This window comes from Aedes aegypti, chromosome 2 (genome assembly GCF_002204515.2).
Source record: "Aedes aegypti strain LVP_AGWG chromosome 2, AaegL5.0 Primary Assembly, whole genome shotgun sequence".
In the NCBI taxonomy this organism is placed as follows: Eukaryota; Metazoa; Arthropoda; class Insecta; order Diptera; family Culicidae; genus Aedes; species Aedes aegypti.
The window spans coordinates 464,860,297-464,885,585 of record NC_035108.1 but is presented as its reverse complement, the minus strand read 5'-3'; the positions used below and the strand labels follow the sequence as shown (position 1 = coordinate 464,885,585).

Below are 25,289 nucleotides of genomic sequence, written 5' to 3'. Positions count from 1 at the left end.
ACAACATCGTAAAATGTGGTATTTTTCATCATATATGAAAGAAGATTTTGATGGACATCTTGTAAACTAAGATGAACTCAAATTGTTCTTGTAAATGTTGCAAATGCATTGAATTGGCAATTATATACTATTCTTATAGTAAACATATTCAATGATGTTCAAATTTACAGAATTCGAGGCATTTCCAGATTGTGTCCGGTATTGGGTGCCACCTTTTAAGATCGATCAATTTGGTACTAAAATACATCATCAAAATGCAATGCCAAAATTCATATTTATATTTTCAAATTTATTTTTGTACACTATAAAAATAATAATATTTATCATAAATGGGAAACACGAGCTCATAAAACCAATATTTTTCGAATTATGAATTTAGTGGCTTGAGTGTCCGGTACTGGGGGATCTCCCCCTACGAGTAGTTAAGAACATTAGCTTCATTGTCGTTAAAATAAAAGTGGGGCTGCGTGCGGCTTCTTTGCTAGAACAATTTTTAGATCGAAAAAATATAAATCAATATGTGATTTAAAATGGGTGATTTCACATTTAATCCAGGTCCAGTGAAAAGCTATATGAACTTCTTAAAATTCAGGTGTAGTCCGCCTTCATGTTCATCGCATAATATAATTTTGTTAAACACAACATTATTCTTCTAATAAAAATCGAAGGGTGTGGATACACATATGGAATGCATTATCTTGAAATTCGTTTAAATGTTTATTTAAATAACACTGGAAACACTGTATCAACATTCAATATGTTTTTTGTACATTTTAATTATATAAATTCAAGAAAATCTTATAGAATATAATTATTTCAAAATATTTCCCACGTGGCGCTTTGCTTCACTTTTCCTTCTTCGCGACAATGAAACTAATCTTCTTGACTAGTCTTAAACAAAAAAAGAGCTGCCGCTTCATGAGTTATACAGGATTTTGTAAAACATTGTTTTTTTTTGTAAAACATTGTTTGACTGTTCTTATTAAAAGTATCATAAAATCCGAAAATTATGTTAGTAAATGATGTCAATTTACTATGTTATAGCTAAGCATTAAAAACTTTGTTCCTTGACATGATTTAAAGTTTAAATACTAACATGTTCTCGTTTTGCCAATAAATTACAATTACAATTACTTGAAGACAAAATATTGTTTAACATTTTTGTTATACAGCGACACCCGGATAAAAAATACAATACAAAAACAATATAACGTATTGAAACAGTACCATTCAATATATTGGAAATACAATACAGTATATTGGAAAATGACAATACAATTACAGTACAATATATTGTTTTGAACAGTTCACTGTATGGTGTATGAGATTTTTGCAATATAATGTATGGGTGGTTAAGTATCGTAACAATACAAATATAGATATTTTCTCATACAAACTTTTTGAAAATACAATACGATATATTGTTTATGTATTGTCTTGATAAGCAATTCGATTATTGTTGTACAATACAAAAACAATTCAACAAACTGTATCATGGTTGCATTCGTCGTTACAGCTAATGTCACGTGTCCTCTAAAAAACTACTTATTTTTATTTTTTAAATATTTTCCCCCCAACATTTCTTGCTTTTTGAACTTGTTTTGTTTATTTCTTTCAGCAAAGCTACATAGAAAAAAGCAACAGTTGTTTTACGCGAAAATAGGAATTTGACCAAAATTGTAAGGTATAAAACCAATTAAAAACAATACAATGTTCTGTTACAATATATTATATTGTTTTTGAATTGTATATCAAAACATAAATAATATTGCTTCGACATTCAATTACAATACGCTGTATTGTATCCAATACGTTATATTGTACATTAATGGTTTATTCCATTCACTGAATGCAGCCCTTTAGTATTAGATCAAGGAACACTCAGTGCTGAAAGAAGAACATCCTAAATGAAAGCAATTATTCACTTCTCTGCTAACGGTAATTGCATCAGGCAGAGATTGCGTTTGTAGTGAGCTTTTGACAGTTACTGATACGGTTTACGACTTATTCGTGCTTCTTAAGCATGCTTCGAATCTTACTAAGTAAATTAATTTATAATTCCATCAACCACGAATTTTGGCTTCTTCTTTTCACAATGCAGTGAGCCTTTTTGACGTAAGTCTTCTTCTTTCTTTTTCTGGCGTTACGTCCCCACTGGGACTGAGCCTGCTTCTCAGCTTAGTGTTCTAATGAGCACTTCCACAGTTATTAACTGAGAGCTTACTATGCCAATGACAATTTTTGCATGTGTATATCGTGTGGCAGGTACGAAGATACTCTATGCCCTGGGAAGTCGAGAAAATTTCCAACCCGAAAAGATCCTCGACCGGTGGAATTCGAACCCACGACCCTCAACTTGGTCTTGCTGAATAGCTGCGCGTTTACCGCTACGGCTATCTAGGCCCCGTAAGTACGTAAGTCGTTTAAATTACTAATATACGCAAGCAACGGTGCAGAGTAAATCTTGGAGGAGAATGACATCTCACCTAAGTTAACCCTTGTATTTTTGATAAGACTCTTTATGAGCATATTATAAGCCATGATTCCAATACACTATTTAAAATTTTCAAAATGAAAGCCTATGATCAAAAGAAGGAAAAACCACTTATAAAAATTTAAGCAAGTGTAATGCAAATAATGATTATATCAGTATAACTCTAAGATCTACCGATGATTTATAGAAGGTAAAATTCCTAAAGGTTAAATATTACCAATAGTTATGGAACCAGTACAAATCGAAAGAATAGCCTATGTTTATATGAAGGAAAAATTTCTGATGAAAATCACTTTGAACCCTAGCACAAATTAACTAACTGATCAGTTATTGTGTCACATTTATGAATCCTACTCATCGGCATTGAAGCAATTTGATTTTTTTTGTTCGTAATTCGGCCAAATGGCGTTCGGCCAAACGGCATTCGGCCAAACACCCGGACACCAGATCAGTTATAACTTATCTAGACGAAATCCGAAGGAGTCGTACCTCTAGGATGCATACCCAGAGTTCTTGAGTTTATGACCGTTTAAATCAGTGATCTGCCCCAGTGTGTGTCAAGACGAAAAATGTGAATTATACAAGTATATAATGGTACAATTCCTTCAAGTATTATTTTGGCGATATGTCTCTAATATTATGTACAGGTGATAAACTTGAAGGAATTTCTTAAAGAACCTCAACAGAAATTTCGAGAGAAATCTATAAATATCCCCTTGAATAAATTTTGGTTCTTTTTTTTTCATCTTCTTTGTATTACCGTAATACTATTACGTCCTCACTGGGACAGAGTCTGCACTCACAGTTCTTAACTGAGAGATTTATTTGCGAGATTTTCCATTTGTAGCATTCGTTTATCGTATGGCGGGCACGATGATACTCTATAGTCAGAGAAGTCAAGGAAATTTCCATTACGAAATGTTCCTCGACCGACTGGGACTACCCAGACACTTTCAGCATTCAGTAATTTCATATAAGAACAAGTAGCATTTTAAAGAAGGTATATATTTCTCATTATGCCAAATCTTCATTATGTGGAACGTACACGTTTTAAATTGTGTCAACTGTATTTTTTTCGAAATGCTCATCCTGCAGTGTTCTGTAGCATTGCAAAAAGTTTACAACCACATGCATTCACACTACTATTCTGAAATTTTTCTAGGATGTTGCGATATTCGGCGACAATATTCCGCATTTTAAACGTGTAATTTACAAACACATATGAGCAATTCCACCGAACATGACGAATTTTTTTTTAAATTTAATTTTTGTATGTTTTGAATCGCCTGAAAATTTGCATACAGATTCTTTATGACCAAAAATGCCATTTTGCACCTTCAGACCGCCATTTTGAACCTCGCCTTATTTTTGAGAAGGGCGTATCGGAAAATGCATAGCAAATCTTTAAAAAATTGTAACTTGAAAACGGTTTGTCCGATCGATTTGAGATCTTCTACAAAGTTGTAGGTATTGCTTAGGACTATATGGAGAAAAATATGCACGGTAAAAAAAAGTTACAGATTTTTTTTATTTCAAAAACAACATTTTCAAATCGATTTTCTCCAGAAACGCAGTTTTGATTTTTTTTATTTTTGGATATGTTTTAGGGGACAACTTATGTGATTTATTGCACAATGATTCAAAATGGAAGAATTATGGACAAAAAAGTTATGATTTTTAAAAAAATTACAGATTTTGAAAAAAAATCGAAATAGAGGAAAACAATTTTTTTTTGTGATTATTTGAGAGTACAAAAAAATTGCAATCGAAAAGTACTTAAGTAATTTTTTTCTAGTTTGCATCAATTTCGAGATATACTCATATTTATATAAAATTTTCAAATAAAAAAGTAAAATAGGCCCTTCTCAAACATATTTCGTGTTTCTCCATTACAGAAATATTTTATTTTGATTGAGTGAATCGTAGCTGAATTGTTTATTGTTTGATCAAAACCTATATTCTAAAGTATTTAAAAAAGTATGCACGGTAAAAAAATATAAACGAAATTTTCAAATGACAATTTGAAGTTCATTGTTCTTAAAACCGCAAAATTGATGTTTTTAATTTTTGGATATGTTTTGCAGCATATTGTTTGTAGTTTCTTGTACAATATGAAAAATTTCTATCGAAAAATACTCAAGTAAAATTTAGCTGAGATGCATCACTTCCGAAATATACACGGTAAATCTAAAAGTGGCATTAAAAATGTGATTCTATTACAACGGTGTACCTTTGGTCCCCAGGGCTAAGATCGTACAACCATTGTTTTTTGATTTTTTTTTTTCATATATATATACTGCAATTTTATTTCTTAATTATATCAACTATTTTCTTGTTATCGTCACAGCTCGAAAATTGGCTCTGGTAGCCATACGTTTTAGTGTCCCTCCTATGGCATCGCATGGCCCTTTTCCATGTGATGTTGCAAAAAATGCCATTCAACTTCTATATCATATTTGATTTTAAATTGCCAAAGAGTTGAAAAGTTCTTCCTATTTTTATACTGTGATGCAGCTCCGTCAGACATAAAATATATCTTGTTGACAGTTAATTTGTGATCCAATCGCAAAAAATCTTTCATTTTAGATATGAATAAGTTGACAGATACAGAATCGTGGCGCAAATCTTCTGAAATTACAACAAAACTTAAATGATTGACTTTGCCATCTTGACGATAATATATTGCAAACGGATGCAAAGTAGCTTGCTGAGCATTCCAATGATGGCTTTGAACTTCATATTGAAGAAAAAATGTGTAGTTTTCCGAAAAATCACAAATTACCACAAATTCACCTTCTATCAAATTGTTTTTTTGTGTTATTTAAAAATGTAGCTTGCTCTATTTTGATAAAATCATGAGGTATTAGTTTCTCCAATTTACGAGTAAAATATGATACAAATTCATCAGGCTGCTTTAAAAAAGTTTCAATATCACACCTGTCGGTTGTGACCCACTGTTCAAATTGTAATTCGTCAATGCCATTCTCTTCGATTTCTGATAACAAGCTTCGTTCAAAGGCAGTAGAATCTGAACATTTTTCACAACAACGTCAGGTGCAATCCACTGTTTTTGTTTCACATAATAAACTATCAGTAAAAAAAATTAAATCATGCAGTAATTTATATTTCTTTAAACTATGGATTATCAAATTAACATTTTCGTGAATAGTACTTACGCACACATTATATGTTCCAGAGCTAGTTAACAATTTACAATTCTTCGGTCGCCATTTTGCAAAAGATGAAAATCTTATTTGAACACCACTATGTAATTCAGTAAATCGATTAAACGACTCTCTTAATATAGTCATCATTAACATTTTTGGAATTGCCACTTTCAGTCTCTCATTACAGAAACATAATCACGTTGGCCAGGCATCACTCGGCTAGTTTCATTATCTTCGTAAAAGTTTACTACAATTTCTTTTGCTACATTACTTAGCCCGAAAGATGTACGAGATTTACTTGTTCCTGCTAATGACTGTTTAGCTTGTGTTGCCAAAAACCTGGATGTATTAAATGTATCCATTATTTTCTGAACCGTCCATGACCTCGGCAATATTGAAAGTAGTTGAAGTTTTTCGTTCCTGGTGATACCGTCTTTAGAAAATTTATCTTTAATTTGTGCAATTCTGTACTATCAAATAAACACATAAAAAAATATTGTTTTCCTTTATTTCGATTTTTTTCAAAATTTGTAATATTTCATAAAATTATAACTTTTTTGTCCATAATTCTTCCATGATGAAACATTGTGCTATAAATCACATAAGTTGTCCCCTAAAACATGTCCAAAAATAATAAAAATCACAGATGCATTTTCATAGAAAATCGATTTCATTTTTTTTTTTATTAAAAAAATCTGTCATTATTTTTTACCGTGCATATTGTTTTCCAAATAGTCCTAAACAATACCTACAACAACCGCAAAATATATCCAAAAATTAAAAACATCAATTTTGCGGTTTTTAAGAACTATTAGCTTCAAATTTTCATTTGAAAATATAGTTTATATTTTTTACCGTGCACGCTTTTTTCAATACTTAAGCATAAATTTTTTGATCAAACGATAAACGATTTAGCTACGATTCGCTCAATCAAAATATTTTTTTTTGGAATGGAGAAACACGAAATATGCTTGAAAAGGGCCTATTATTCTTTTTTATTTAAAAATTTTATATAAATATGAGTATATCTCGAAATTGATGCAACCTAGAAAAAATTTACTTAAGTACTTTTCGATTGCATTTTTTCTGTACTTTCAAATAATCACATAAAAAATATTGTTTTCCTCTATTTCTATTTTTCAAAATCTTTAATTTTTTAAAAAATCATAACTTTTTTGTCCATAATTCTTCCATTTTGAAACATTGTGCAATAAACCACATAAGTTGTCCCCTAAAACATATCCAAAAATAAAAAAATCGAAACTGCGTTTCTGGAGAAAATCGATTTTAAAATTTTGATATATTTTGAGCACAAAATATGAATTTTCAACCGGAAATGATAGAGTACTTTCTTTGATTTCTTTGTGCATAGTCACAGGTGTTTAACTAAACAAGCTCAAAAATGTGCTATCAATATTTTTGCCTGTCATGCTTATTGGTCGATATGTTCTTATCACTGACCTATTTACTCTCAGATGATTTCTTATCACGTGAGCAAATCCCATTGAGGACCTAATTCGTCAATGAAGTCTTGATTTCGGGCCGCTTCAAAAGAGATGAGATGACGAGACGGTTTTCGTTAATAAACAGGAAATAAATGAGTCATTCTGTTATGATCTTCGATATCTGTTTCGGTCTGATCTATGTTGCGCTCAGGAGTAAACAAACGTGCTGCGAATTAATTGTCCAAATCATGCGGTATTCCAGCAAACAAGTTTATTGCGACACGAAGTCTATAGATATATATGTTAGATTGACAGCTTCTGTATAAAGCACAGTACACAGTACATAAGTACTCGACCATGCTAGTAGCCGACGACATTTAAAACTTTCACGAATCAGTTTAGCTTTCGGCCTCGAAAAAAATCACCCAGCTCACTACACGCCAATTGTTAGGTAACCGTCAGGCTGCATGCGCCTAATTGATCAATAAGGCTCCAAATCTCGGCGAAGTACCAATTTCGCCCCCCATCCATATTCAATCAGTCGACCAGTGAGATCCAGTTCCCATAGTCGGAAATCGGAATCTAAAGTGATGTCAATTCTAATGCTAAACATCGACCGGTCAAGCCGATAGGAAGTGTTACAGTTAACTGTAGATTTTCTGTCGCAATTGGTATAATTGGTTCGCGCAACGCGGCTTTGCTATTAGCTGCTGGCGGGTATTGCTTGAAACATGTTAGCACTGACCTTTTCCATTTATGCTTCTTCTACTAAAAACACATACCGAAACGCTAGGTACTACTCAGACTCAGAGTAGCGGCTTCCACCTGGGAATCGCCGTCAGGCAAAATCGATTCGAGCAGTTTCGCGTTTTGTTTTAGAGGCGCGACGACGACGAAGCGAAGCACGTGGTGCATATGGAGAAGTGCATAGAGTTGCAGTAGGTAAATGCAACAAGTGGAAAACAGCTGGAGCTTTAAGTGTATTTATTGGTTGTGCAAATTATAGCTGGTGATGTTTGTTCAACTATAGCTACTGTATATTTGGATAGTATATATTGACTAAAAGAATATTTGTTTTTATTGACCACCCCTATAATGCATGATATACTACAAGGATAGAAAATTGGCCTAGTAGCAAAGGAGATCGATAGCAAATCCGGAAACATCAGGCTTAGACTTCCTCTCGATCGAGGGTCGAAAAGTTGCTCCATGTGAAATTGATATAAATATTTTGAGGCTATATGGTCGATGTTCAGACAGGTTGAACCAAGTGTGTTTCAATGGTTTCGAGAAAATGTACTCCAGGCATTCGAAACATCATATTATTTGCATTATTTGCTGTAATAATGGAACTTATCTATTTGATGATACATCTGTATCAAAATTATAGCGAAAAAATAATCAGAATCAATGGAGTTCGTAACGCATCTTTAGAACGCCAAAATATCATATATGAACACTGACCATATGAAATAGGGAGCCGGATCCTATTCTTGGCACCTTTGGTTCACTTCGGCAGTGGGCTTCCTTGAAAGATATAGAGCTCATATTGTGGATCACAAGTGGATCTGCACCTTATATAATTTTGTTTTCAAAGATTATTTTTTCGGTCTTGGATAAATTATAAAAGTTGAACGACCGGGGATGTGTATGGGTTTTGATTCCTTTCATGTCCGTCTTTTTTACTTTTCTTTCTGGCCTAACGTCCCAATTAGGATAAGAAACTGCTTCTATGAGCACCTGTAACTAACAGGTTTCTTTGACCACTTTTGCTATATTTATATAACAAAAAAGATCCTCGATAATATCAGTCACCCTCAGAATGGTGTTTCTTGCCAACGAACTAGAGAAAACAAAAACATCGTGACGATTCTTGCAAGGTTCTTTAACATTCCGGTTTACGAGCCTTTACTTAATATATTTGGAAGACCATCCATTGGCAATAGGGTCTTGAAGGCCTGTCCCAATTTTAATGCCAAACGCTTAAGTTTAGACTAAAAACACATGTTTACTCAATTTTTAAATGTTTTTCTTTTGTTTAAGTCCAAAAAACATGTTTTTAGATTTTGTCACACTCCTTGGCTTAAACTCAAATTGTGGGTGTATTTTGCTTTCCGTGTCACTTCTAGAATGTCAGATAGGAACAACCCCAGTGTTGAACTAAAAGCCCTGTGGTGTTTTTGTCGATTAGGCGAACGTCAAACATGATCAAAAGTGGCAAGGTTCATTTATGGACCCAATTTTTAAATTAAAATTTAAATATGATGTAGCCGTTATTTGAGCGGGGAAAATTGCTAAAATACTTGCAGAAACATGCTCTTTCGTGTCATTGAATATAAACAAGATTTCATTAAACATTTTAGGACCCAATTGACCATTGCACATTGGGCCAGACCGCAAAATTAGGAGGAAAAACATATTTTGACTATGAAAATGATTTTTAGTAAAAAAGTATCTTCGGCAAAATTGTTACATATGATGCGAACCACATTTGCCATTAAATGACATTAGGGTGGTCCAACAAAATACGGAAATATTTTTGCCAACCTTTAAGCTGTTCAAGTTAGCGATCTGAAGTGTTCGAAGAAGTTGTTCTTATTTTAATTTTGATCAACCTTGCCGAATACACCAACCTTGTAAGTCTACTGAAGCCGTTGTTATGGATTTTTCAATGATGCAAGGATGGATGGTCCATGAACAACTGATATTTTGCTCATTTTTTTTATTTGTAATTCTACTAATTCTAGTGATTCTATTCATTTATGAGAAATGACCATTGTTATCAAAAAAAAAATCATATTTTTCAAACGTCAATATCTCAAAAAGGGGAATCCTCCAGAGATACAATATCTCATATAAACCTCTTAATTGTACCTTTCAGATCCTGCGCAAATTGCATCCCCGTGTTTCCCCCTCTTTTAGATGCATATTGACTTTCGAAAAATATTATTTTTTGAATAAAAATGGTCATATTTCATAAACGAATGAACAGAATCCCTTCATCCTTTAAGGCGAAGTAGGCCGCCATTGAAATTTGTACGCGTCATTGATGATTCCCAGGTAACAATTTGAAGCTGCTCAAACGCTTTTATAGCTAATTCAATTCAGCCTTTGTTTGAACAAAAGCTGTTCATAGCCTGCATTCACTGTTGTTCAGCTGTTAAACATCTAATTCTGGCGATTTTATTCAGCCTTAAACTTAATTGAAGCTATATAGAAGGCTGAATAAAGGTCTAGCATGCGCTTATTCAGGCCTCTTTGAATGACCATAATTCTATTTTTAAAACAGATGGCAACCTTCGATAGCTTAACAATCGCTTATTCATCCATTATTCAACAATTAACCAAAAAAAATTAAAAAGTATTTACAGGTTTATAGTTTTGGGTTTTATCAACGCAACTAACAATTTCAAACACATAGTGTAGAAAAGTGCTGGAATTTAAAGATGAAGATTAGTAAATATGTGCCATTGAGATTTGAACTGGGATTCGCTGATTAATAACCACTTACCTTGACATCTGCTCCACATGAGACTGTGTGAACATCATCAACAGCAAGGGACTAACATATTATTTTGTCTGAATAAAGGCTATTTTAAAGGCTGCATTGAGGCTGAAGAAGTGATAGCAGCGCTATGCAAAAACACTTGAGTTAGCTGTCAAAGTGTGTTGTGATTTTTGTTTCGAAATAGAATCCTTGGTAATTTTCAATTTCTGCTATTCAATTGTTGCGTTGGTAATGATTTCGATTTCGTACAGTTAATTAAAAATGTAACGAAGAAATCTGCGTAATCGAGTGTAGTGTTCTATCTTGTTGTTACACAAGGTCATCAATGCCGGATTCAGGATTTTTTTCGACAAATAATAGGCCCGTGTGTGTTTATAGCATGTCTGCTTCGGGATGTGAAAAATTTGTTGTTCGATGAAACAGTTTTACAATAATTAATTTAGTGTTCGACACAATGTAGGTATATATTTCGGTATGTATATTATTATCAACATACAGGTGAACAATTTTTCGACAATGGCTGTTGATTTGATTAAAGCTTTAAATAACCTTTAATCAATATGATTCAGGTTGGCTGAACAAAAGTTAAAACTGTAGATGAAAAATAGTTTGTTCAACTCAATATTCAGCTTTGAGTATACTACTGAATAATAGTGTTTAATAAGCTTTTCTTTAAATTATTGTTCAGCTGTCACGGTGTTCAGCCTTGTACGCCATTTATCAGCCAATATTCAGCAAATACTCTTGCTGTTCAGCTTTCATTGTTACTTGGGTTGTTGCTAAATCATATCATAATTTTGAATTGAAGAAAATCATTTTGTTTTGCACTGACGCTTCTGAAAAAGTATCAGCATGTTTTCAGCATATATAATGATAATTTTCCGTATCATCATGAACTATGAGTACTGAATTTTAACACTTTGAAATTGCAAGCTGTAATGTCAACATGGCTTCCAGAACGATTGACAGGCTTCTTAGCCTTAACCAAGATGCGCTTTTACCGTGGTGAATCAAAATCCGGAAGGTACCAATATCCGGACACTCTGGTTGTATTTAACAAATTAAATATGAAATCGAGCAATAAGTTTTGGTTTGTATTTAATATTCTCAACTTTCAATGTTGCTGTTCATTTTAATTCATTGTTCCATCTAGTAATCCTTTGCAATAAAATATTAAAAATAAAAACAAATTGGGTGCACCAGTTCGGTGTCATTCCTGCAAAGAACCAAATTCTACAGTCAAAACTTCGGCAACAAAATCAGCCACTTCTGACTTACGATTAGTTTACTAAACTACATTAATTTGGTACTGTACGTCTCTAAGAAGTGAATGGTATAATATATTTCAAGTGTGCGCACGAAAGAGTGGGGAATTCTGTGTAAATAAGCATTTTTAGTGTGAAAAAAGGCTGCCTCAAATGCTGTCCGGATTTATAGGCAAGTTATCATTAACCCGGACGTTTCATGGAAACCTTATATTTAGTGCGTTTAGAGAAACAAACATAATATGAATTGACAAAAAGTTTGATAATAACATTACAAAAAGTGTTATTAATCTCTTGTGAATGGATTTGCGGAAGAAAAGTGTTTATATTGAAGATCATTTCCGTGAACCTCAAGTGCAGGATGTTGACAGGGCGAAGGTAAAACAAAAATAGTTTTACCCAATATTTTGATCCATGTATGCAAATACATGCATCTAATATTATTATACTGGAGATTTTCAGTTAAAGTGAAGTGCTTTTTATTAGTTTTTCATTTGTATTTTCAACCCAAACGCACCTGTCCGGATTTCGATTCAAAAGCGTCCGGCATTTTGATGCATGTGTCCGGATTTAAAAACACGATATGCTTCATCAATTTAACATTTTACATGTTATAATTGCCTTTTCCACTAAAATTTTTGTTCGAGATTCAAAGTTTTAATGTGCATCTATGTGAATAACAATAACAGTGATACCAGAAGTTGCAGAAACATATTCAAAACAGTGTTTAAAGTTTCGGCATTGCTTAAGTGTGCGGGTAATGATGCATCACGGTAACGAGTTCTAAAACTTTGTAGCGGACGTAATTTTAGTAGAATTTTAAATAAAAAAGTTATGGGTAAAAAATCAGTTTAACATGGGCCACCTGCCCTATCCTGCATAATTGAAAACGCCATAGCAAGGGCTACATTGAATTTACAAGGTTGGCGTATTCGGCAAAGTTGCTCAAAATTAAACAAAGAACAACTTTCTAGAACACTTGAATAGCTAAAAAATTGGCAAAAATATTTTCGTACTTTGTTGGACCACGCCACTGTCACTCAATGTCAAAATGTAGTCCTAATCATATGTAACAATTTCGCCGAAGACACTCTTGTTCAAAAAAATCATCTTCATAGTCAAAATAATTGTTTCCACCTAATTTTGTGATCTGGCCCAATGTGGAATGGATAGACGATATTATTATTTAGAATTTTTTATTTATGCAAAAATAACTTCCAGAACAGTGTAGAATAAATGTACTCACAGTAATACGGAGTACCATTGATCGGAATGATTCATATCGTAAAAAATTGAATCCACATTTTTTTATGGAAGAATGGATGCTTCTGTTTCTTATATTCATAGGTTAATACAAACAAAAATTTTTGCGAAAATTGAGTTAAGTTTATGAGTAAATTTGCCAAATTTTCGAAGCAATGATTTCTATCGTCATGGATGACACTACCGAAGAATTGTCTCACATGAGTTTTGAAAACTATAGGGCCCATTCACAAATTTCATAACGCTAAAAGGGGTGGGAAAAATTTGTAAAATATTCATGTAAAAGGCCTTACGATGGGATGAATTTCAAAATGGTAATTTTCAGCGTTATGAAATTTCTGAATGAACTTATATGAGCAAGGAAAATGCGATTGTTACTTGAAATGATATCTCCGAGAATGATTGCGTTGTCAAAACTTCCATAAGTACCGCGGGCAAATTGGCCACTATTTTACAACCTTTTGGTACATTATCTTTAGTAATTGAAATATTCTTAACTAACTTTCGGCAAAACCAGTACTTCGTTGATCTCTATTAGTGTATGGATTTGATTTTTTTATGAAATAACATTAAACATATCATTAAACTAGCTTAAATATTAAAAATTTAAAATGACCCACTGGTGCGAAATGGATCACCATATAACAAAACAAGTTTAAGAATTAAAAAAATCTTATCTACTAAATTTGAGTCCCTGATTCAGAAAATGACAAAATTCTAACAACTCGTGTATTTGACCATTTAATTGCAATGAATCTGTGACAAAAGGTCAAAAGACAACAGGTCGAAGAACGAAAAAATAAGGGACATAAGGTCGAAAACCTTTTCTCAAAGAAGTAAAAATTTCCCACCAAGCAAATCATGTTTGACCTTTAGTCTTTCGACCTTTTGTCCTTTAGAAGTTTTGTCGGTTGAAAGGTTGGTCAATAAACCAATTGCAATATTGAACTATGAAAATCAGTATAAAACACCTAAATGTGTGGAATTTCCCTTAGAATGAGCACGCTTTCTGAGAAAAAACGGTTTTATGATTGTACAACTATATTTCTCGATTACTTTTTCAAATCAACGTAAGAAACTTCCATTTGGTTTAAAAAAAAATAATTCAGAAGAAGTCACTTTGTGTCTCCATACAGTGGAGCGGCGAAACTAGTGGTTAGTTTGCCAATGTTGAAAATCTTACATTCGTCGTTTTTTAAATCCGGAAATTAAACGTTCTAAAAGTGGAAAATCGAGTTGGTTCAGAACGAAATGTGTAGAATTTCGTCTGCGAAACACATAGAATCGATAAAGTAAGCTTGTATACTTTTTTACTTGAGTCTGTTTTCGAGATTTGGTTTGCTGTATGATTTCAAAAACTAGTTCAACAGTTAACACTTAAGATTACAAATCAATTCATAATTACAAATCAATTCATAAACTCAATAAGTTTTCATATAAAACTGACCAATGTTACCCCAGATTATGGTACTTGGAATATGATACTGATAGGTCATTTGGCCTTCATCAAAATGCAATTGTCATAACCTCCACAAAATCTTGCATTTACTGAGTTAGTGAAATAAATAGGATCAAGTTTATCATTACAACCCATAAATGTGTAAATATTTTCAGGAATGCAAATATTTTAGATTTTTTATTGACTTGATGGTTTTTTGGTAGTCTTTAAATATCTGTAAAATGAATTATTTTCACAATTATGCGCCCCAAATCATTGTAGGAACCGAACGAACGGAAACGAACGAATTGCAAACATTATAGTTAATTGAATACTCCTAAATATAAGCTAGTAACGAATGGTCTGAATACGGGAATCTACAGTAGTTGATCGGTTTGAATCAAATTTTGATTAAAATAAAATAATTTTTAGCATACCATTGCTATTTTTAACTCAAAAAGGCTAGAATCTGATGGATATTTTGGGTTCAACATAAAACATTTTCTGTACTTGTTTAGGGGCCTATTTTATAAGTCGAGTCGGTCAAAATGACTCGACTGAAGTCAATGTCGACCACTTTTAACAGTTTTAAATTGATGTGACTGGATTACTGTAGGGCTCTTCGCTGTTTTGATTTTGTATGAAATTTCAACTATTATTAGCCTTGTTGAATGTATGAACATTTTATGGAAGGGTGAATGAGAAAGGGAGATTTTTGTGCAGAGTAAGGCAGAATACTGGACAGAATAAAGTCGCACCTGCCGTTTGTCATACAAAATGGTCAAGTTTGTTGGCTTAGGTCTCGACTTCTATTGCTCCGATTGACCTGATTTTTTTACAGCAACTTGAAAGTTACTAAGCTGGAAATTCAGAATTTTTCTTAACCAACCAAGTTATCAAAAATTTCCAATTTTGACAAAAATAGTAAAACTTTGAATTAGAAATAATTCTTTAATTGACTTATTTATGGTATTCTACCCTACTGCAAAAATGTTCAATTTGATAAGACACACAAGTTTGTAGAATAACAATTTTCAGTAGAACTGATTTTTTGAGAATTTTTATAAATCAAAAGTTTTTGTTTCAAATACTGTTATTTTTAAGTTGAGTAAAGTTCATGTTATTTCTGAACTGCGATGAAAAGAAAATTTCAGATCCATCTGACCACTAGAAGCCGAGATCCAAACCTCAAACTTGATAATTTTGTATGAAAAATGGACAATGCGTACTTTATTCAGTCCAGTACTGTATATGTTTATAAAATAAGCCTCCCAGATTGCTATAATGAACTAGGTATCATATATATAAAAAAGCTATCTGTTATTTCTGAAACTTATCTGACATTGGTTGCATTGTCCAAGATAGCATTAGTCTTGGTTCAATTGTATGTTTCGAAAAAATATTAAAAGAAACACGTCATTCTTAAATATCTTTTGAACATTTTTTTTTTAAACGGAATCTACCCAGTTTTCCCTAACCCAAAGCCCACAGTCGTGGTCATCAAGCTTAGGAACCGTGCAAATAAATGCTTTCGTCACTTTGCTCTTGAAAATGGAAAACTCGGCAACACCTGTTTTCAAGCGAGGATAGTTAGCCATAATCGTTGCAATGTTTATTACCACCGACCGGCTTTTTTTTCGTTCTGTGAATTGTATTGGAAGTAAACACAAAGACTCCGGCTTAGTAATATGATACGGCATGGTCAGTGCGGTTCAAATAGCTTACTGTTCATCCACCGCCTACTACCTCGCACACAAAGTGTGAGATGTGCAACCAAATAACTACGAAAGATCCACTTAGTGGTGATATACCATTTTTTCGTAGCTTTGCAAATTGCAAATGAATTGCTGAATTCATTCATGTTATTCGCCGAACTTCTTGCTTCGAAATTCGATATCTAATGTACCTAGATTGCGTCAAAATTCTATCAAGATACCGTTAATAAAATTGATGTCATTCATCAACTACAATTCTGAGCTGTTGAACTCTTAGCTATCCATGTAGAAGGTTAAACTCGTGTGCTCTGCAGTTGATGCAATATTTAAACCATGTTATGGAAGAAACGAAAACCTTTCGATGATATGCATTTAAAATCGAAGACTCTCCCTGACACGCAAAACAAAAATGTAAACGTTTATTTTGACACTTGACTTGGCAGCGTGACAAACACTGCCGGGTATTCACTTATTGCTCGAAGATTCACTTTCGCGATCTAGATACCCGTATTATGCACGGCTTGACTTTGACTTTGAACTTAGTATTTTTGTGAATGGAATCTAGTACGCGAATGGAATGTAGTAAGCGAATCTAGTAGGAGTACATTGGTTTCAATCTAGTTAACGAGTCTTAATCTTTCTTATTTCATATAAAAGAAACCAGTAGCACCAAATCTGCGCCTTTGAATTTGAACCACGTTGGGATCAGAGATCACCGCATGCACCACCCTCTAAACGTTTTACATAACAATAGCTTGCTTTCTGCAACTGTTCACTTGGTTGCGAAACACTTCCACCATTCATGGGCTGAACCAAATTGGTTTGAATTCTTTTTCTGCGCCGACAAAAAGAAACTCGAATTTGTTCCATCCACCAATAGACACTCTCCTAGCTTATCATCCCACTTCTTTCGACGCAACTCGCAGACTTAACTGACCGATCTAGTTTCGGTGTCGTATTGGGTCGGAAACGAGACAAACTGTTGTCCAGGAACTGCCTAAATAATGATAAGGACTCACAAAAAACCTTCCCAATCACACTGATCGAAGTAGACCGCAAAACTGTCGCTCACTAATCGCTCGTAAAATCACGTCCGAACGCCTCGAAGTTTGCACCGAAACTGAGAGTTCAGAAGAGTTCGTTTCGCGCATGCATTGATCGGATTCGCATGCTGAAAGTTGAATCGGTACTAGAAGGATTAGACGGCCGCGCACGATTGCAATGGCATGGCTAAAACTCGCGCCTCGCGCGCATGGTCGATTCGCACGTGTTGCTAATCTCGCGCTCGCGTAGCGTGAGAGCCGGAGTAAGAGATTTGAATGTTTGTGCACGCTAAGATTAACGTTCAAGAATCCGTTGTCGTAATTATCGCGCAGGCTATCGCGTTCAAAAACAATAAAATTCGCACAAAAATGTGTTCATTGTTTCTATTCTTCAACCGATATACAAAAAAAAACAATTTTCATCGAATGGGTTTCAGGTTGGAACCGAAATAACTGCTTTTGATGTTTCGATGATGACGATGATTGCGATGAAGGATTCTTGAACGTTAAATCACAATCGGAAAACCGACATTCACGCTACGATTCAAAATATCTCGCCTTCTGTACAGCCTAATTTACTATTGGACTTGTCTATATGCTAAGGGTTTTTTCACAAATGTCATAACACCAAAAATGTCCATTTTTGACATCCACCTACCCCCTCGTAATGCATTTTGTATGAATATTTTTCAAATTTTGCATGAACTGTAACAACTCAAAGACATCCACCCACCCCCTTCAGCGTTATGAAATTTGTGAATCAGCTCTAATTTCTTCTTCACTTTGAAGATCGATATGTAGTACACGCAATGTGTGAATCAATTTCAGAGTGTGTGTTAAAAAGAAGAGAATAAATTGATACCGAGTTGTCTCTTGAGAGAATCCTATGAAAATTACGAAAACCACTAACATTCGTTATTCATGTATGTTTGATAAACAATAACTAACGTGCGCTGAAGATTCAAGCGTACCGGTGTGACATACATATGCCACGCACTATCAAATTATTTTCAATGATAGTGATGGTTGATACCACGCCAATTCGTATCTTATCAGTTCTGCACAGAGTTTCATGAGTATCTTGAAAGACATTGAGCTACTTTAGAGTATGCTTCATTATGATTCTCTTAAATTGAAAATTATTAGGTATTAGGAAAATTTGCTAATCGATTAATTTATTAAACGAAAACCGAATTCAATACTATACCATTAAATTCCACAAGAGTTTGTATCCTTTGACAGGTACGCGTATTTCGACGGCAACTAAAAGCTGTCTTCATTGTCGTGTAAACATGATTCATTAAACTGCAAAAAAATCAGCTCACTTAAAAATATGAAAACAATTAAAAAAAAACCACTAGCCCGCTAATTCACCTTTTTGAGCTTATTATACGGCTAAGGAGTGTATCGAAAAGTAGTCGCAAACATTCAAAACGGTATATCTCAGAGCATAGTTTATATTTCTGAGAGATTTTTTCACGGAAATCTTTATCATGTCATCAAGTATTGAAGCAACTAAACAAATATTAAATAATACAGTAAGGACCCGATTTTGTCAGCCCCTCGGTGAATTTTGGGCTGACAAAATGGGGAACCTGACAAAATCGGGTCATTTTATTTTGTACCTGTTTTCAATTTTTTATGTGTAACATGGTTACATTGACTTTTAAGAGGGCGATGAAAATGGGCGTAGCCAGTTTTTTTTTATCAGGGGCTCCCCCTCCCTTATATTGGTAATATCGATTTTTAACACTTAATAAAAGGCATTTTCATTGTCCCCTCTGGCTACGCCCATGCGTGCATGACATCAAACATCATCGTCAATTTGAATGGAAACGTGGTAAAACATGACAATAACAATTTTTTGACAAATTTTAAATAGGCTGACAAAATCGGGTCAAAAAGCTGACAAAATCGGGGGTAGACAAAATCGGGGGCAGACAAAATCGGGGGCTGACAAAATCGGGTCAGTACTGTATGCAGTCTTAATATAAATATTAATATAAATACAACAAGGTTTATAAAGCAAGGAAAATAAAATCTTGCAGAAAATTACTTTTTTTAAGTGTCTTATGAAGATTCGATGATTTGTATTGAACAAAATTTATATCAAACACAATAGGATGAAAAGCTTATTCTATCGGAAAATATGTTTACCCAATATTTATGAGACTGTTTTGAATGTTTGCGACTAGTTTTCGATACACTCCTTAATATGGGGCGCGTCAGCTCTATAATAATATTATATTAGCACGGAGGGCTAATTGAAGCTTCATTTGGGTACTTGGGGAGTTATTTGTTTGAAATATCTTATCAAGCTATTTCATGGGGTAGGACACTTGATCCACTATCAGTATATTAAATTATATGAATGATATTAATAGATTATCGAGTATGCATGGAGTTTTGCCATTCCTAGAGTTGTCAAGGCAAATTGATTATTTATATAAATATTTTTTTTTATATTAAAACAAAAGATAACTTAACAGATTTTAAAAATACCTATTTTTGTGCCTAATATGCTCTGTATTTTTATACAAATGACTAGTTTTTTGTACGCCATACTAAAGATGAGTACTAAATGATCTTTTATTTGCAATAATTGCATAGAGAATAATAAAGTTTATATATTTAGGTCGAAACATTTTTCACGAAAAACACTAAAGTTGTTTGTTTTTCTATTGCGTTTCCATAGTTTTTTTAGGGGTCATGCACAAATTACGTCACGCTTCAGGGGAGGGGAGGTGGTCAAGCCAAGCCTTACAAAATTTTCGGAGGACTCATACAAAAAACGTGACAAAGGTGGGGGAATTGAAATTTAGCGTGACATAACCATCGCTTATTATGCTTTACTATACGTTGTGTTAACGCTCAACGCTCCGTCATCATGATCATTGTCATCATCGAAACTTCAAAAGCAGTTTTTCTGTTCAAAACTGAAAAGTATTCGATGAAAATGTGTTCACTGTGTTTCAATGTGAGAATACAATACAGTGAACACATTTTCCTGAAAATTTTCTTGATTTTGAACGAAAAAACTGGTTTTGAAAATTCCAAAATCAATGACGGATCCTGCCCCCTTAAGAATTCTCACGTGAAATAAGTTGAAATGATTATGGATGCCTGCAGTTACTTAAAATATGATAGATAACAAGGATGTGTGATTACTTCTTAGATATTGTATCCGCAGACTGTCCAACAAGTTGCGCGCCGGTTGTGCGCCTGCCAAAAAGTAAATAAAGAAGTGTCAAAATATCTCGCCGAGGAAGCGAACCACTTTTAGGGTTCGAGTCCAATGAACTGGGGAGTGAGCATAATTGTTCAATCGATAAAAACGTATGGAATAAAATTGTTCGTACCTTCTTGTTTTCAAGTGTTTGTGTTGATTTATGAGCATGAGCATGAGCATGATTGACCGCCCGCAGTTGCTACTCCGTTATTGCAAGAACAGCTGTACTTACACAGGGAACCAACAGACACTACTCGGGATCAATAGCATCCTCAATGTGTAAGTACCGGTGCTCTCATTATTATAATAAACAATACCGGCGCCGGCTGCGTCCGAATGCAGGCCAATTTGGGAATGGGAGGGAAATGTTGACGTGTTACTTGCTTTACAGAAGCCGAGGAGTTCTCTGCACTTCCACAAGAAAACACTGGGAGTTTGGATATGGGAAAGGATTCGTTTTGGTAAACGATAAATATATAATTCGAAATGAATACGTGAGCATATACACGAATGACCGACACTGATAGTCCGGTTACTACGCAAACCGGACACGATACTGATTTCGTTGCTCGCTCGACAGTAGCATGCAACTGGTTCAACGTATCAAACTCTACTGATGCGTTTTTTTTTTCACCGACACACTTCGTTTTTTCTTCCACCCAACGCGAACCGGACACAATGGATCCGGATTCCGTCGCTCGTCCACAAAGGAACATGCAATAGTTTCAACGGATCCAACACTACTCCACTCAAGTGTTTGTGTTGATTTATGAAGAATAAGTCCCCGATGATGATGATGATGATGATGATGATGATGATGATGATGATGATGATGATGATGATGATGATGATGATGATGATGATGATGATGATGATGATGACGCTACGGCTATCTGGGCCCCCTCATTATCCCGCTTAAAATTTTCAGGACGCCCTAGAGTTTATTAAGAATCACCAGATTTTGGATATAATCCTCAATAACCAATTATACACTCTAAGGATCCCTCAACAAGCCCTTAGTGTCCACTTGGAATCTGCAGATATCCTCATGAATTCGTTAAAATTTCTGAAAAGTCCCACAAGAACCAAGAATCCTATAAGGATTCTCCTGGTTACAGTTAGGATACTCATAGACTCAGCTCGTAAGGAAAATTTTGATGATAATGAGACCCGTATCCTTGATCAACAATCTTGTACAGAATTCTGGATCGTCTCTTAACAAATCTAACGCCTTACAGAGTCTATAGAAAAGAAGGAACGTAGCTTTAAATTGTTGACGCAGAAAGATCAATATACACACCAATACCACAGACAAAAAGTTAAAACACTCTCAGTCATATTTATCGCACGATTCAATGATATTATTGAGAATAAATTGTAGTTTGGACTGTATTCGCATTTGTCATGTTATTTAATGAAATTTATTAAAAGTTATGATACACGACATTTTGCTGTACATATTTGTATCTATTATTGCGGTGTGTTTTTACATGCGCAATGTATGTAAAACCATAATAATAAAGACAGTAAGCCAAATAGATGAGACAAAATTTATGATTGTAACTCTGCGTGAGTCTTAGATTTTTTGTTTCTCTTATGTCGGTGCTGGTGCTTTGTTCAAACAAGCTGTTCCAAATCTGAAGAACAGAGTTTTTAATATTAGCACCTACTGGCAGACTCAAGTGGCGTACGCGAGTCCTTAGTAGTTGGTGAGATATGAGGAAATATTGACGAAAATGGAGCTCTGGAATGTAATCGGTGTGGAGTTGACATGCTTTTTAAATGACTAAAGCAACAGACACGATAATATTTACAAAAATTTACAAATTTTAATGGTATTGAAAAATGTTGCCAAAAACGGATCCATTTTGTTGCCAAAATCGGAGCATGCCAAAAACGGAATCTCACTTTATATCAAACAACAAGACACGATAAGTAGAAATTGATAAGCGTGGATATCAACAATTTTCCGAAGATTTGCACCAAAATTTGAACCGCGGTTGCAATCGAGGTACAAATGAACCGGTTTTCGAACCGGCGTTCGCACCGATGTTCACTTTACACATGTTTGGGTTTAAGTTCAGTTTCGAGCGTTTAGGTTTGCACACGAAAGCAGAGTACAAGGAGAGTACCGAAACCGCCTGAACCAACGTGTTCGGTGTTCGTTTGGGAAGACTGTCTCTGCGTTCCAGAGATCCTCTCAGACCGGATTTTCGTAGAACGCATTACGGAAACAACGAACCCATCACTGCTTTGTGCCGGGAATTCAACAAAGTCTATCATCTATTCGATTATTCCATCTCAGCTTCAGTATTCGAAAGCAGGCTTAGACGTTTCTCTCTACATCCGGAATCTGAGTGTGCAAAATTGTGTCGCAATTAGGTGAGTCCCAGTCCAATAATTTTAAAAGTTTTAAATGATGCTTCTTGTTGAGTGTTCTTTTTTTTTTGTTCTCGGTCATCTTTCTTCAATACAACGCATGACGAATACTGCTGCGTATGAACTTGACAAATGATTATTTCTCTCATAGCTCTGTATAAGTATTTATTGCGTAGAAATGTCGATTTGTATTTTATATGTTTTATGTATTATTTTTAATCTGTACGTAAACCATTGTATTTTGTTTTCGAAAAGATATAGGGTTTTTACGCCCTTTTTATTGGACTACAGTTCATGCAAAAGGGCTTTTCCCCATCTTAATCCTCATTAGGACATCGATCAGTTGAGGTATGAACAAATAAATAAATAAATAAATTATGTCATCTAGAGCGGAAAAGAAAATCGACAATAAAAGAAGACCGTGGATAAGTCTACAAGTGCGGAATCAAGAATGAAGGTTCGGGATTACGTCGGATCGGTTTGGTGTCTTCGTCGCACTTATTTGTCATCTCATGCTGAATAAGTGCGATGAAGACACCAGATCGATCCGACGTAATCCCGCACTTTTATTCACAATCTCACCGCACTTATGATGTACGCAATGCGCTATAGTAAAAATAATTTATACAATAAAAATATACAAAAAAAAAATTAAATAAAAACAAATGCACAGTAAGGGTTTATTCATATATTCCATAACGCTAAAAATGGTCATTTTTGACACCCACCCACCCCCTCGTAACGCATTTTGTATGACCATTTTTCAAATTTCGTATGAGCCGTAATATCTTCTAGACACACACCCACCCCCTTCAGCGTTAGAAATTTGTGAATGGGCCCTAAAAACATGTTCCAGGGCCCATGAACTGTAGGAGGCTAGTCCGTTGTTGTTTATTTTCTATTTTCCCCCCATTCTAAGCTAAATATGTAAGTATAAAAAATCGAACCCTAATCCACAGACAAACATACGTAACAATTAGAACAAATCTCGATCAAAATCATAGTCACGAGTACATGTACGCCCAACGCTAAAATCGGTTTGTTTGGCCGACAGGCCAACAGATCCCGCATAGCTCCAAACCACAACAGAACTGCACTGAATATGGTGTATGGTTCAGATTCAACCATTTCAAGAATGGTACATTCCACCGTATGCCTACTATAGCTGGGTAATGTTTCGACTGCAGTAGCTATGGTTTTCGAAGATTCGACCATATAATCAATGGGTTGTTAAGAATGGTTACCATTTCAAAATTCTTTTTTTCTCATACAAATTTGAAACAACAAATATAACGGAAACATATCTAGTAAACAATTGCACTACGTTAGAATAGGAGCTATAGTTGGGGTACAATCCTACAACAACAAAAAACAGTGTTGATGGTATGGTTCATGTAGAATTCTCGCATACTCTGAGCAGTGCCGTAGCGTGCGGTTGGCCAGGTTGGCGCCCGCCAAGGGCGCAAGCGATCAGGGGGGGCGCCAAAATGCATGACGCTTTGGTCAATGTTTTGGAAATACATATAAAGTAACGGCATCTTTAAATTCAATGTTTGAATACATGAACATTACAAGTTCTGAAATTTCTGAATCAATTATAACAAAATATATTGTAAGCATCCCACAAGGTGCGGAAGATTCTTTAATTAAAATGCATATTCGAATAATGTCAAATTTGTTAAAGATTGCCTAAAATATTTCTTCATGACAATTATTTGTGAATCAGTTTACGCATGGTGCCTGTGTCAAAAATTAGGCAAATCGAAGCTAATACAGCGGACGCCACAGAAGTCTTGGCTTGAATTTCACACAATCTTAGACGCAATTCCCATTGGAAGTCATGTCAAATAATCCATAACCCTAATAAAAAAAATCAAACAGGATGCTTTAGTATTGCCTACTGGACGATGTTCTCATGGAACTTGTATAACATTCTCATAGAGTCTTAGCCAAAATTTAGATGAAATACTGAGCACAATTATAAATGAATCGTAAATATAATTCTCAGAGAATTGTTTACCATTGAAAAAACATAAAGTTGATTATTATTCGTAACAACAATCATTCTTTTAAGTTTCTCCAAACCAATGCTTCAAACTGACTGATAACAGTTCGAATTTTCGAAACTTTTCTAGAAATCATAGCAAAATTCTCTAACATTTAAAAAATGTTTTACTGATTAGTTTCAAATTTTTGTTCAATTCCATGCCTCTATTTTTAATGAAATATTTAGATTATAATTTTGTGGAATTTAGGGTAAAATCCTCCTATTCGCTTTGAGTATGTCATTAAATATAAAACTTCATCTATTTTTTACACAAATTCTTTGAACAACTTTCATAA

The 25,289-nt window shown here is 34.3% G+C and overlaps 1 protein-coding gene across 1 annotated transcript in view; it reads right to left on the bottom strand.

Moving 5' to 3' along the window:
* LOC5575669 (UDP-glucuronosyltransferase 2B37) overlaps positions 1–17,497 on the bottom strand; it is a 44,789-nt gene extending 27,292 nt beyond the window's left edge. Inside the window, exon 1 of the mRNA XM_001662078.2 lies at positions 17,315–17,497. The gene's annotated coding sequence lies outside the window, so the exon portion shown is untranslated. The remainder of the gene's footprint in view (positions 1–17,314) is intronic.
* Positions 17,498–25,289: the final 7,792 nt, after the last annotated feature.